We start from the raw sequence: 12,646 nt of genomic DNA on the forward strand, positions 1-12,646 counted from the left end.
TTCCAGTTAGCTCCAGGGGAATACTAAAGAGGTCCAGGCTGCTCTGGGAATATCAAGCTTTTCCCCACAGAACCAATCAGAATCCCCTTAGGAAGTTTACAAAACAGAACTTTTGTCCTTAGAGACCAAATAATTGGACGATAAGGCAAGAACAGTGTGAGTTATCCTCTGCGGCAACCTCCAATTTTCATGGTAACAGGAATCCAGTAGTGACCATATTTGCCTAAAGTGGTGGCCTCTAAACTTAGGCTCACTGAGGATTAACTCCATTTTGATGTCCACATAGCAAAACCAGCAGTCCAAAATTCAGTCCTTTAAGAAAACGGAGCACAGCCAAGGCACAGTCCTGGTGGCTGGCTGCAACATTTTCTCTGAGATTTATTTATTCCCTAAATTTATTATTTAAACATAAGTACCCTTTAAATGCAATAACTGCACATTTCTATTTCAAATATTATTTGGTTCTTTCATCACCTTCTTAATATTGCCAATCTCTCTTCTCTTGTGTAAAACTCAACCATTAAATTTAATAGGCATAATTAATGTCTCTGATTTGTTTTCCTTCCCAAGTGACAGCATTTACTAATAGTTATTGCTGATGAGCAACTTGTTATCAATTTTTATAGTTGCTCTTCTTGGCTATGGAACCTTGCATGCATTTTTTAAGTATATAGTAGGTACACAATAAGTATTTGTGCAACGAATGAATGAATGAATTGAGTTGATTCTGGAATACTATGAGATTCCACATAAAGAATATAAGAAGGAGTCTGATCCATTGTAGGCAATTAGCAATTCTGAGGCAAGAGCAGAAGTGGTAGCGATAATGGAGAGGTAGTCAGAATGGTCATTAATAGTAGCCAGTCTTCTCCTGATTATTCTAATGTAGGGGAAAAAGGCACATCAAATGGAGAATACTTCCTGGTCAGAGAGAAAAGTGAATTGCTGATATTACGGTACCAGTGAGTATCATTATTCTACATGGGCAGTCCTCATGGGCTACAAATGTGTGAAAATCCACCCTGGAAATGAATCCCTTCCATTCCTCAAGTGGATGCAAAAAAAAAAAAAAAAAAAAAAAAAAAAAAAAAGTAGAAAAGGATTTGAAGAAAACAGTTTCATGCAATATCCATGGCAATAAGTAATGGGTACAATTTTTGGCTTCTCACTTACAATAAGAGCTACTAAATGGAAATTTAAAGTTAACTTCTGGATAATATGAAAACCAATGACCTTCTTACAGGCAGCTGGCTCATTCCTGTTGTACCACATCAAGAGAAAAAAAGAGTTTTTCCTCATATCCTGAATTTCTTGCCATTTCTATTAGCAGCAACGGCCAGTTCAAGGCAAGTAGGAAAGCAGTACTGGGATCTGGAGAGAGAAATTCTTCCAAAAGAGAGAATGATAAGCTTAGTCAGGGTACTGATAAATTCTAAATAATATTAGGCAATATATAGAAATAGAAAGACCTGTGAATACCATCCATTTCTCACCTGAAACATACAAATAAAGAAGCAGAGTTTTCATAATGAATCTGGGTTGAATCAAACAATGAGGCCAGATACTATGCCTATTATCCATGACAGGTGAAAGTAACTACAAAATGGGGAAGGAGAGGGAGGGATTTTACTGAATTAAGTGAATCCTTTAAAATCAAGTCAATCCCCAAATATGGAAAAGATCGTTCTCTTTCCATGAGGGAAGTTGAGATGGTGCGATCACAGAAATTAGCCCTCAATGTTTCAGAGCTGTGGTTAGAAGTGAAGTTACATAAGAACATCTGGATGGTGATAAATCAGTGGCAGATATTACATGGTATAAAATGAAATTACATTTTGGGGACAGTTTAGTTCAATGGTATGTTTAAAGCTTTGGATAGCACAGTGGGTAAAACTGCTGAAATGAAGATTACTATGCAAAGCAGTTCACTCAAAGAGAAAAATCAGACTGACATCAAAATCCCCATCAAACTGATGCTAAAGTGGGTGCAACTTTTTTTTCTTTAACGTGACTTCTCATGCCACTGGCCTGAAAAATAGTGTGTTTACAATGTTTTCCTTTGTTTCTGAATTCTGGGTTGACTCATGAAATTGCTCAAATTTAGGTATTTTTATTCAATCATGCTCAATGAAGAATAGAGCCTGCCTAAATAAAACTCACTACATAAAGATCTGCAGTCGTGGAAATAATTGCTCAAAGTAATGGTTTTTAAAGGTACCTCATACCTAGAAATCAGGAAAAGTAAGCAGGCCTTTCCTATAAAGAACTAGACAAAAGATAATAAATAAAAACATCTCCAGTCCTAATTAAGGCTACTGAGTAAACAAGTGAAAGAGCCAACCTCAGAAATCCACCTTTAGAAAGAACAGCTAAAAGCATGAGATTGAGGGAGGACACAGAACCATGAATGGAGGATAAGAACGTAGGACACACTGCTCTTGCCATGCATCTGGCATGAATGTACCCTGTGCTGTTGTAGCCTAGGCATCCCCAGAGTGCTTTTTCTTGATGACTGTTTTTATTACCCCTCTCCCAAAATAATTATTCTCCATAAATGTGTACATTTAAAATGCAAGGAGTGGTTTAAATGTGGTTTTCAATTTTACGACACAAGTCAATGGGAAAATAGCTCCAATGGCCTCATGTTTATAGAAATGTACCAGTGTTAAAGGAACACATGTACTGTATGAAGCAAAGCATATCTATTCAGAAGGAAACCAAGAACACTCCTTCAAAACTAGGTTATTTTAAGAGAAGGATCTAGGTTAAAAATTAGAGATAATTTTGTCTTCAGAAGTTTTTAGCTTTTAAGCATATCAGAGCCTTACCAAAGAATACCGCAGAGTCTCTATTCCTGGAAAAATAATTGTAAGAGTTAACAACTGCCTTTCAGGTATGATTAGGGGTAATCTTAACATAGACACAGAAAGATCAACTAGATTACTTCTTAACGGAACCTTCCCAGACTTATGAGTCAATGTAAACTAAATGGGTATACTAGATCTCTTAGAGATCCCATTTATTTTCACCTTTATCTCACCAAAATGGAGAAAGCAGGAGCAAATGAAAGACATGTATTAATTTTGTGAGTAAAATCATAATAGCATCTAAAACACACTTAAATGGTTAACACGCATGAAACAGAAAAATGCTTGATAACTCACTTAACCAAATCCTTCCCTTTCCCTTCCTCTTCTCCCCCTCCTGTCCTTGTCTCCTCCTTCTTTTGATGGAAAATTAGGGAAGTAGTAAAAGTGGAAGCCTCTTGGCCTCCAAAGAAACCTGCAAGTTATTTCAGGACTCTCAGAAGACTTCTTGACCTACTTGTATTCTGGGAAAAGAAGGGGAGAAAAAGAGGCTGAAAATACATAAGGTTTTTAAAGTTATGAAAATCAAGCATTTACACTAGAAACTAACAGCGATCATGCTCTAAGATCATGTCATACTTTCCTTCTTGTCTTTGCCACCTACAGTTTTAAGATATGACAACGTCTGCTCTCTTCTGGGGTTGCCCCTCCCTCTCAGGTAGATGGCAGAGGTGACCAGTAAACCTGCAGTGTGCTAAAGTAACAACTGCAGGCCCTACGGTGCTAGGGACCAGGCTACAAAACAACAGGCACAAGAGAAAGTCATAAAGGCCAGATAAATTGGGAGGCCACAGAATTTAACATGTGCAAGGATGAAGTTAAAAACTTACAATGACTCTCCCTCTAGGCTCATGCAATAACTCATTTGAAAATATGGATTGGCAAGAAATTAGTCCGACAAACCAAATCACTGTCTGGGAAGAGTGTTCAAAACTTATTGCTGCTCACCTGGTCTGAATGGGTCTTTTAAATAACCAGATTTTATTTTTGTTAAAAAATAAACAATAGAGACAACCATCAGGCCCCCTGACATATTGTTCCTTACTTAGGACACATACCTGGGAAGCCCATTCTAGTCACCCCAGTGGTATCCTCATGTCCAGGAAGAGGATCTTCCCATGATTTTTCTTTTCTTCAAGTGATGTTCATTGCCTATTTATCCTGGTCTCTCTGCACTGACACTAATCTGCCTTGAAATTGGCTGATTCCGCTCGAGCCATGTTTACAGGGAAGTGAGTTTCATCAGGCCGTCCTGTGCACAGACCAGTTTATGCTCCATAGCAGAGAGATTATTAAAAACTATATATTATGCACATACATTTTAAAATGACTCGACTTGGGAAAGATAACTGTATCATATCTGCATTTCATTGCTTTGGTTATAGAAAGGGGCCAGGTAGCATTACAATCTTGAATGGAAATTGTTCCCTAAATATATTATCCTCCATAAGAAACATTTAGCAACTGTTAGTGCCCAAGAAATAAAGGCTAACAGAAAAAAAAAATGTGTGTAATAGAATGTAGAGAGGGATGGGAAGAGAGTGGGAAAAGACTCATTTAAATTATCAAGCTGAGCACTAACCACAAGGAGAGAAAAACAAATGTTCTATGTTTTGCACAAACATCAATTACATCTAGTAATTTAGCTGATTCCTCTCACTGAACAGGTGCTCTGGATGCAGTGCAAAGTGAAACGTACGCACACTCCTCTGGCTTCTATAAATGTTACCAAGGGTCCTCAACTTGCTCTAAGAAAGATTTCGAACATATTCTATCACTGTCATGATTGACAACTGAAGCCCAATCCCTACCAGATATGTGGCAGTGTAAGAACAAAACCCAGCCTAGGGATTTGCCATTTTAACGGGCTGCAAATTTGGGGCAAAGAGAATAAACTCAAAAAGAAGATGCAGATGGACATGGACTTAGTTACGTAAGGCCAGCTAAATTATGCTTGACGAGGGAAAGCAGGATGACAGCATTAAAATAACCACAAACACTAAATATAAGCCATAGATTTAACTTACTCATAGATTAAGCCCAAAACTGCTTAAAGAACCAGAATCAGTCATTTGAATTTAATTCCCACATCCCTTTCTATTCAGAATGTAAAAAACAGAGTGAAAGACCTAAAACAAGCAGGGGGAAAAAGATTTAATCAAGAACCCTGCTTATATACAAGTGAATTAAGTAGCCTCCAAAAAACTAAAAGCTGGCTATAAACATAAACCACCCCAGTAAAGAGAATAAGTATACTTTGCCACAGTAATTTTAAAAGCTGTGGAATGAAGTTGAAAAACACAGCGTTCCTTCTGCAAAGAGGTATAACACTAATAAATGACACATCTACCAACTTGCTTCTCTGTCCCTCCCTCAAAGGGACTCGGAGTGAAAGGAGGCCATTTGCCCGTTTCTTTGCTATTTTACCACTATCATTTTAAAAAAAAAAAAAAAGATTCCAGAAGAAACCATCCTTTAACACTCTTTGTTTACTTTCTACCTTGGTTATTGAGTTGATCCCGAAAGAGGGGAGGGGGTTTGGTGGCAACAAACATCTATAGCATGTGTTTGCTTGTTAAAGTGAACTTAAATGACTTGGGTAACCTTTTGTTTATAGCTCCTAATTCCAAAATTTCTCTTTCTAAAAATCATGCCACGAAAAGAATTCCCTCAGTGCTCCTGTCTTCTCTTTGCAATCAATAGCTGTATTCCCTTGTCTTATGTAAATATATGACCCACACAATATTTATGCAGGACCAGCGAATACAGCTTTTCACTCTCCATGGCTATAATTGGGGGCAGTGATTTGGATAAACAAGTCATCCTTCTATGCCTTGGTTTCCTCACCTGTACAACAAGAGTAGCAACAGTCATAGGCCTTCTACCAAAGCAGGTAAGAGGATAAATGTAAATGGCTAAAGAAGGCTTTCAAGACCTCTATAAAAATGCTAGAAGAAACAAGCATAACTGATCTTTCTTGCAGTGGTAGTTCCTTCCTATATTCTAAATTCTACTGTACAAACAGCAACCTTAGGGAGAATGACATTCTTGAAATATTCCCAAATGAGTTCTATCCAGAGAGAGAATTTATGGTTCTATGTCAAATGTCCCTGCTCAGGGATCTCTACTCACAAGCATGATTTTTCTCTTCAAGGTAAATGGTGTGCATACACAAGGCCAGAATCTCACATGCCCATAGCCATACATATGGCTGGACCAAGTTTACTGCAAACACAACTGCTTCCAGAAATTGTTTTGAGAAATAATGCAACCAGAACTCATTTAGTCATTTGGATAGTTTATGTGCTCATATTTATGGGCATTTTCCACACCAATAATCATAGACGCTTGTAACTAGTTTGGTGCTTAATGCAAAAATTTTAACAGTTGTGTGGGTGGGTCAAGAGGGGAGTATATGTGTGAAATGAAGCTATCATTGTACATATTTTACTACCATCTGTTGTTCCAATAATTTTTAATTACTCGACATGGAATTTTCAGTGCTAAGAATATATTTTAAAGTAAGCTACACTGATCAAATGGTTTCTATGTGTTTGGGGTGGGATGGGGAGCAGGTAACAGAGCTATAAAGATCAAAGGTCACAAAGGTCCTCAGTCTACACTATGTTTTACTAGGCTGGCACGGAATTTTTTTAACTTGAGCCAACATTTAAAAGTCAACGTGGAGGGGCCGGCCCGGTGGCGCACTGCTACAGTGCGCCTCTTGGGAGTGTGGCGGCGCTCCCGCCGAGGGTTCGGATCCCACATACAGACCGGCCGCTCACTGGCTGAGCGAGGTACGGGCGCAACACCGAGGGTTGCGATCCGTTGCTGGTCACGAAAAAAGACAAAAAGGAAAAAAAAAAAAGTCAACATGGAGATGACCTAAAAGTTTAGATTACTAGCTTCTCACAAAAATATAGTAACATCTGGCAACACTGTTCAGATTAATACTCATGCCCAGCCGTAGAGCTGAAGAGCAAGCACCCTGTGAGGTGGGACCTCTACTCTCCAGCTGACCAGTCCCCACCTCTCCCTATTCCTTCTACAACACCCTATTTTCTTCACTTATTTGTGCCACCTGCCTGTGATACCCCCATGTATAGATCAAGAAGTTTAATACATGGTGAATGCTTAATAAAGATCTACTGAAAGAATGAGTCAATGAAGAATCAATCATTAAAAATAATTAGAGTAGGCAAGCCCAAAATATATTCCAGTCTATTTCTCATAGCAGTTACTTGTTGTACTGTCCATTTTACAGAAGCACTACAGTATATTTTCAAATGGGTTTCTAACATTAAAAAATAGTTCATGTAGAGTAAACTTCAATTATACAAATGTTCAATCACTAAATCACATTACGCATTTGGTACACACATTTGACCAAGAAATCTATGAATGGATGCAAATACAGTCTCATGCTTGAGTAAAGCTAAGCCAAATATCACATGATTATTGTTAACAAGGATGTGCTTTAAATATTCTACAAATATTTTCATTTTTTTATCTGAAAAACTGACCTCACTCAAAACAGGCTTTAAAAATTACTTAAAACTGGTCTTGATGTAGAGGAAACAAGGCAGACCAACAATATACTAAGCCAAATATCACATGATTATTGTTAACAAGGATGTGCTTTAAATATTCTACAAATATTCTCATTTTTTATCTGAAAAACTGACCTCACTCAAACCAGGCTTTAAAAATTACTTAAAACTGGTCTTGATGTAGAGGAAACAAGGCAGACCAACAATATGATTTCTTTTAGATGGCTTTAAACTTATTCCATGCAGGTTAGGGGAGCACCATGCCCCAGTCAGGAGCACGATGAAAACAGGGCTGCAGAGACAGGCTCTTTAGAAGGGGAGGACCCCCAAGCTGGGATTGAGCCTTTTCACAGGAACAAAGCAGCATCTGTGAGCACTACTTGCAGTGGAGCAGTATTCAGATAGTGAGCTGAGATGAAATCTGAGATTGTGAAGAAGTCATCACACTTCCTAACGTCTCCACTGCGATGGCAAACCCGGGAGCCCACTGCCATTGGTTTTCTATAAAGGAATGCTGTTCATGAGCCAGGACGCAGAAAAACCAAGCTTCTTTTGACTAACTTTTCTGAGTAGCCACAAGGAAGCACTGAGGAAGCAAAATCTGTCAAGTGTAATGTTTCACAAAAGCAGCAGCAAAAAATATTCAAAGAGATGTGAGAGACGAAGCCCCGGAAGGGACCGTAGCCTGTGATGTCCATTCACGCTCCTCGATAGCAGTGTCTGTGAATTCCTTGCTGTCCATGGGTGCACACTGGCACCTGTTCTGAAACAGCTCCGAGAGCAGCTGAGTGAGCCCAAGACTGGGAGAAGACACTCACCAGCCACAGACACTCGGCCTTTATGTGCCCTCCTCGTCGTCAGTCGGCCAGCTGTGCTGTCGGAACAAGGCCAGGCTGCTTCTAGGAGGCAGCGCCTTCCCAGCACAGGACTGGACTGCAGCATCAAGGCGTGTTGTGGCTGTGTTCCTTCTGGAAGGAGAGGCGATTTCCAGCCAAACTGAGTGCCCTAATGCGGTCAACAGTGCCAAGACTGTGATGGGGAACTGCACTGCTTCTGACTTCCTCAGGCACGCCCAGTGTTGTCAGAGCTTTTCAAACCTCTAGAGCAGAGGTGCTCAACTCTGGCCGCACACTGGAATCACCCGGGGAGCTTCTAAAACTACCAACACCCCGGCCTCACCTCACTCAAATTAAAACAGACTTTCCAAGGGTACGGTCCCAGTATCAACCTCACCTAAGGTGATTCTACATGTACAGCCAGCAATGAACCATGGATCTAGAAGGATTAAAGTGAAAAAGGAAACAGAACCAGAAATGAAATGTTAATTCAAAAGAAAAAGGCAGAGTAAAAGAGATAGGATGTTGCTATAAAAGGACCCCACCACCACCACTGTCAAATAATTACAAACTCACCCAAGATCTCCCAGGACAGCTCAGATCTAATTCCTCTCCTGACCCAGCTGACACCCTCCTTTCACCTGAAAATCCTTCTATTATTTATAATCCTTTTTTTAAAGCTACTAAACTATAATTATGCGGGTTCTTCAAAAAGTTCACAGAAAGATTCGTATTATCTTTTAATTCTATTTCTTCATGAGCTTTTTGAAGTACCCTCATACATTCTGACGGCTGGAGAACACTAGCTTCTCATAAAAAGGTTATTTGATTAGTAAAAGAGGTAAGACGAAGCAAGGTATGTGCTTGTCCTCTCATTTCTTTTCATTACTGGCTCTTCAAATAATTAAACTTGAATGAAAAAAGGCATCTTGTGTCCAATAATACTATTAGCCTGGGTACATTTGCTTTACTGATACAACCTGCTTGATCTGTACTGAAAATGCCAGCATCCACGATAGTGCTGAAAAGTGTGAGACTCTTTTATCAGACCAATTCGGGAGGTAAGATGGATTGTTAAAGATTACACTGATAATCATCCTCTGAATAATGCTATAGTTGGATGAGTTTCCAAAGCTACCCCAGGCTTATAATGAGGGGTAAAAGGGCTATCTGGTGGTGGTACTGAGAGGCACAGGAACAGGGAAAGGAAGGCAGGAAGGCAGGCAGCCACATTCAAAGGGAGGGGATGGCAGTGTGGCAGGAGAAGAGGAGAGAGGAAAGAATGAGGCAGGTCACTGCAGGGTGTGACAGTAAGGGGTTTGGATAACTGGGCCAGCTGCTGTAATCACCACCATCCATAAGCCAAGTGCTTACACATAAGCTCAGAGATTCAACTTTTTTCAAAAGTTAATTTTTTAAAGCAAAACCCAAGTTAATAAAATGTTCCAGTAATCCCCTATCATCAAATTTTACTCAATTTGTGGTATGGGACTTCATTTATTCATATTTTTAGCTACGAAGTCAGGGCCTGCTTTCTTCCAACCATTTTCTCATCCTTCCCCTCACACGGCATTCCACAGACATGCCCATAGGCCTGGGCAGATGGGAGCCCTGTCTCACACTCTACACACGAGGGGCTCCGCCCAAGGTCAGGAGAACACAAAAGAATGAAACAAATCATTACTCCCAAATACAGAGGACATTTTGGCCTTTCCATTGCTCATTTTTATGACCTGGATACTAAAGTAGACTTCTGGCCAAAACGGTGGCTTAGTGGGTGTGCCATTTCTTTTATTACTGTACCTCATATTGGATAGTTTAATTTTGTGTAATTTGTGGCATATGGCTGGATTACAAGAAGAAACAAAATGGAATCAAAGAAAATATGGAAGAAAAAGGAAGTGGAGTCATTGGTCCCCCTCTTTAGTATCCAAAAAAGTACTCTATAAAAACCAAGATTGAACCTTTGGTTTAAATTTTTTTTTAAAACTTCGATTACACAGTTGGGTTGGTTTTTGTGAATATGGTAATAAGTATAACCTTTAGCATGGAAGGCAGGATGAGCAGATGGAAGCTAATTAATAGTGAAATATTATTAATCTGTCTTCCTAAGAGGAAGAAAAGTCAGTCATACTTTACAACGGAATTTCTCTGTACAATTTAAAAAAGGCAGGACTTACTGCCTGACTGGGGGATCGTTATGAAATAGATACATTTGATATAAGCCTGTACCAAACCCCAGTAATTAAAATCACTTCATCCTATCACATAAAGCTTAAATATACCATTAACATGAAGCTCAGTTATTATATATCACCTGTACCATTTTAAAATCATTATTTAGGGCCAGCCCGGTGGCGCACTGGAGAGTGCGCCGCTTGGGAGCACGGTTCAGATCCCATGTGGAGACCAGTTCCCGCTCACTGGCTGAGCGCGGTGCGGGCGCAACACCGAGGGTTGCGATCCTGTTACTGGTCAGTAAAAAAGACAAAAAGGAAAAAAAAAGTCATTATTTAATAAATATTCTTTACAGAAAAAGAAGCAATAACTCATTTTGGGGAAGTAGAGAAAAAGAAAGATAAATTAATTTACTAAGAACTCAACTTTGTAATTACTCTGAAATCCTATAACTTACTTAGAGAAGGATTCACATGTAGGAATTCTCCATACAATGCCAAGCGTGCACCCATTCCCCTCAGGGTCCACACTACAGCAAGGGATTAAAAGCACAAGATTCAGAATCAGACAGACCAGGATTTCTTCCCCCATGTTGTTCCTGCTCACTGTGTGCCACTGGCAAGTTAATTAAGCCCTCCAGACCTCAATTTCCTAATCTCTAAAATGGGAATCAAATATGTACTTCAAAGTGTCTGGCACATACATATTCAATAAGTGATACCTATTGAAAGAAAATAATATGCAAACCTAAAAAAATAAAAGTGACAAAGAGCACTTATATTTGTAGGTGGTAATAAGCAAAAGATTTAACATTGTTAGCAGGTGATAATCCAAAGACTCTAAATACTGATTTTTTCTTAAATTGTTCAGGAAAAAAAAAAATCTCCTTTCTACTACTACTTGTCTAAACAAGGTTAAAATATAAAATTCAATGGTTAGCAGTAACGCTAAAATTTTATTTAAAACTATTGTGAGAAAATTAATTTTCTTTTTCAATTTTTTTATTAAAACACATAAAATTTACCATTTTAACCATTTTTAAATGCACAGCATAGTAGTGTTAACTATATGTACATTATTATTCAAAAGCTCTCTAGAATGTTTTCATCTTGCGAAACTGAAACTCTGTACCCATTAAACAACTCCCCTATTACCCCCCAACTCCCAGCCCCTGGCAACCACCATTCTAGAACTTGACTATTTTAGATATTTCAAATACATATAATAATTCAGTATTTGTCTTTTTGTGACTGACATCTCACTTAGCAAAATGTCTTTAGGTTCACCCATGTTGTAGCATATGAAAGTTTTCTTCCTTTTTAAGGTTGAATAATATTCCACAGTATGAGGGTACTTCAAAATGTTCATGGAAAAATAGAATTAAAAGATAATATGAATCTTTCCATGAATTTTTTGAACTACTCTCATACAAAGAAATATTCAATCTTAAACGTATGCCACATTTTCTTTATCCTTTCATCCATGGATGAACTCTTAGGTTACTTTTATCTCTCGACTGTGAATAATGCTGCGATGAACATGGATGTGCTAATTTTCTTAATAGAAAGTGATAACAAATGTTTTTCTTTTTTTGGTAATTTATCAATAATAATTTTAGTAATTTGGAAGACCAAGTTTATCTTTGGCCTCAAAATGTTTCAAAGTTATTTAACTTGTAAAACTGAAATGTCTTTATCTCCCAGCAAGAGGAGATATATGGAATTAGCAGGTTTTGACAATACTCTTCCAATTTTCTCTGTCCAAAACAGATGAGGAAAAAGAAAATACTGAGTATTCTATTTTTGTTGCCACTGAGACTTTATATTCTGAAAAAAAGTCAACCATAAGTAACAGTCCTATAGTGAAATCTCACTGGCATTTCACTGGACAGAACAGAGAAATCAATCAAAAACTAAACTAGGTGGATCAGGACCCTAGAGCCCCAAGACCCAATATCTAGCTCTGGCACCTAATAACTATGTGGCCTTGAGCAAATTACTGAACTTCTCTGAGCTTATTTCCTCCTCTGTAAATTGAGGTTAATAACACTCACTTATTTCGGGACTGGTACAGAGATTAGATGAGATAATACAGTTAAACAGCCAAGCACATAAAAATTATTTTAGAAAATAGCTCCTTATTTTAAAATTTGATTAAAATATTTTTTAAAATGTTCACCAAAAAAACAATTCAGTAAGGGGAATAAAAACTACTA

This window comes from Galeopterus variegatus, unplaced genomic scaffold (genome assembly GCF_000696425.1).
Source record: "Galeopterus variegatus unplaced genomic scaffold, G_variegatus-3.0.2 Scaffold824, whole genome shotgun sequence".
Lineage (NCBI taxonomy): Eukaryota > Metazoa > Chordata > Mammalia > Dermoptera > Cynocephalidae > Galeopterus > Galeopterus variegatus.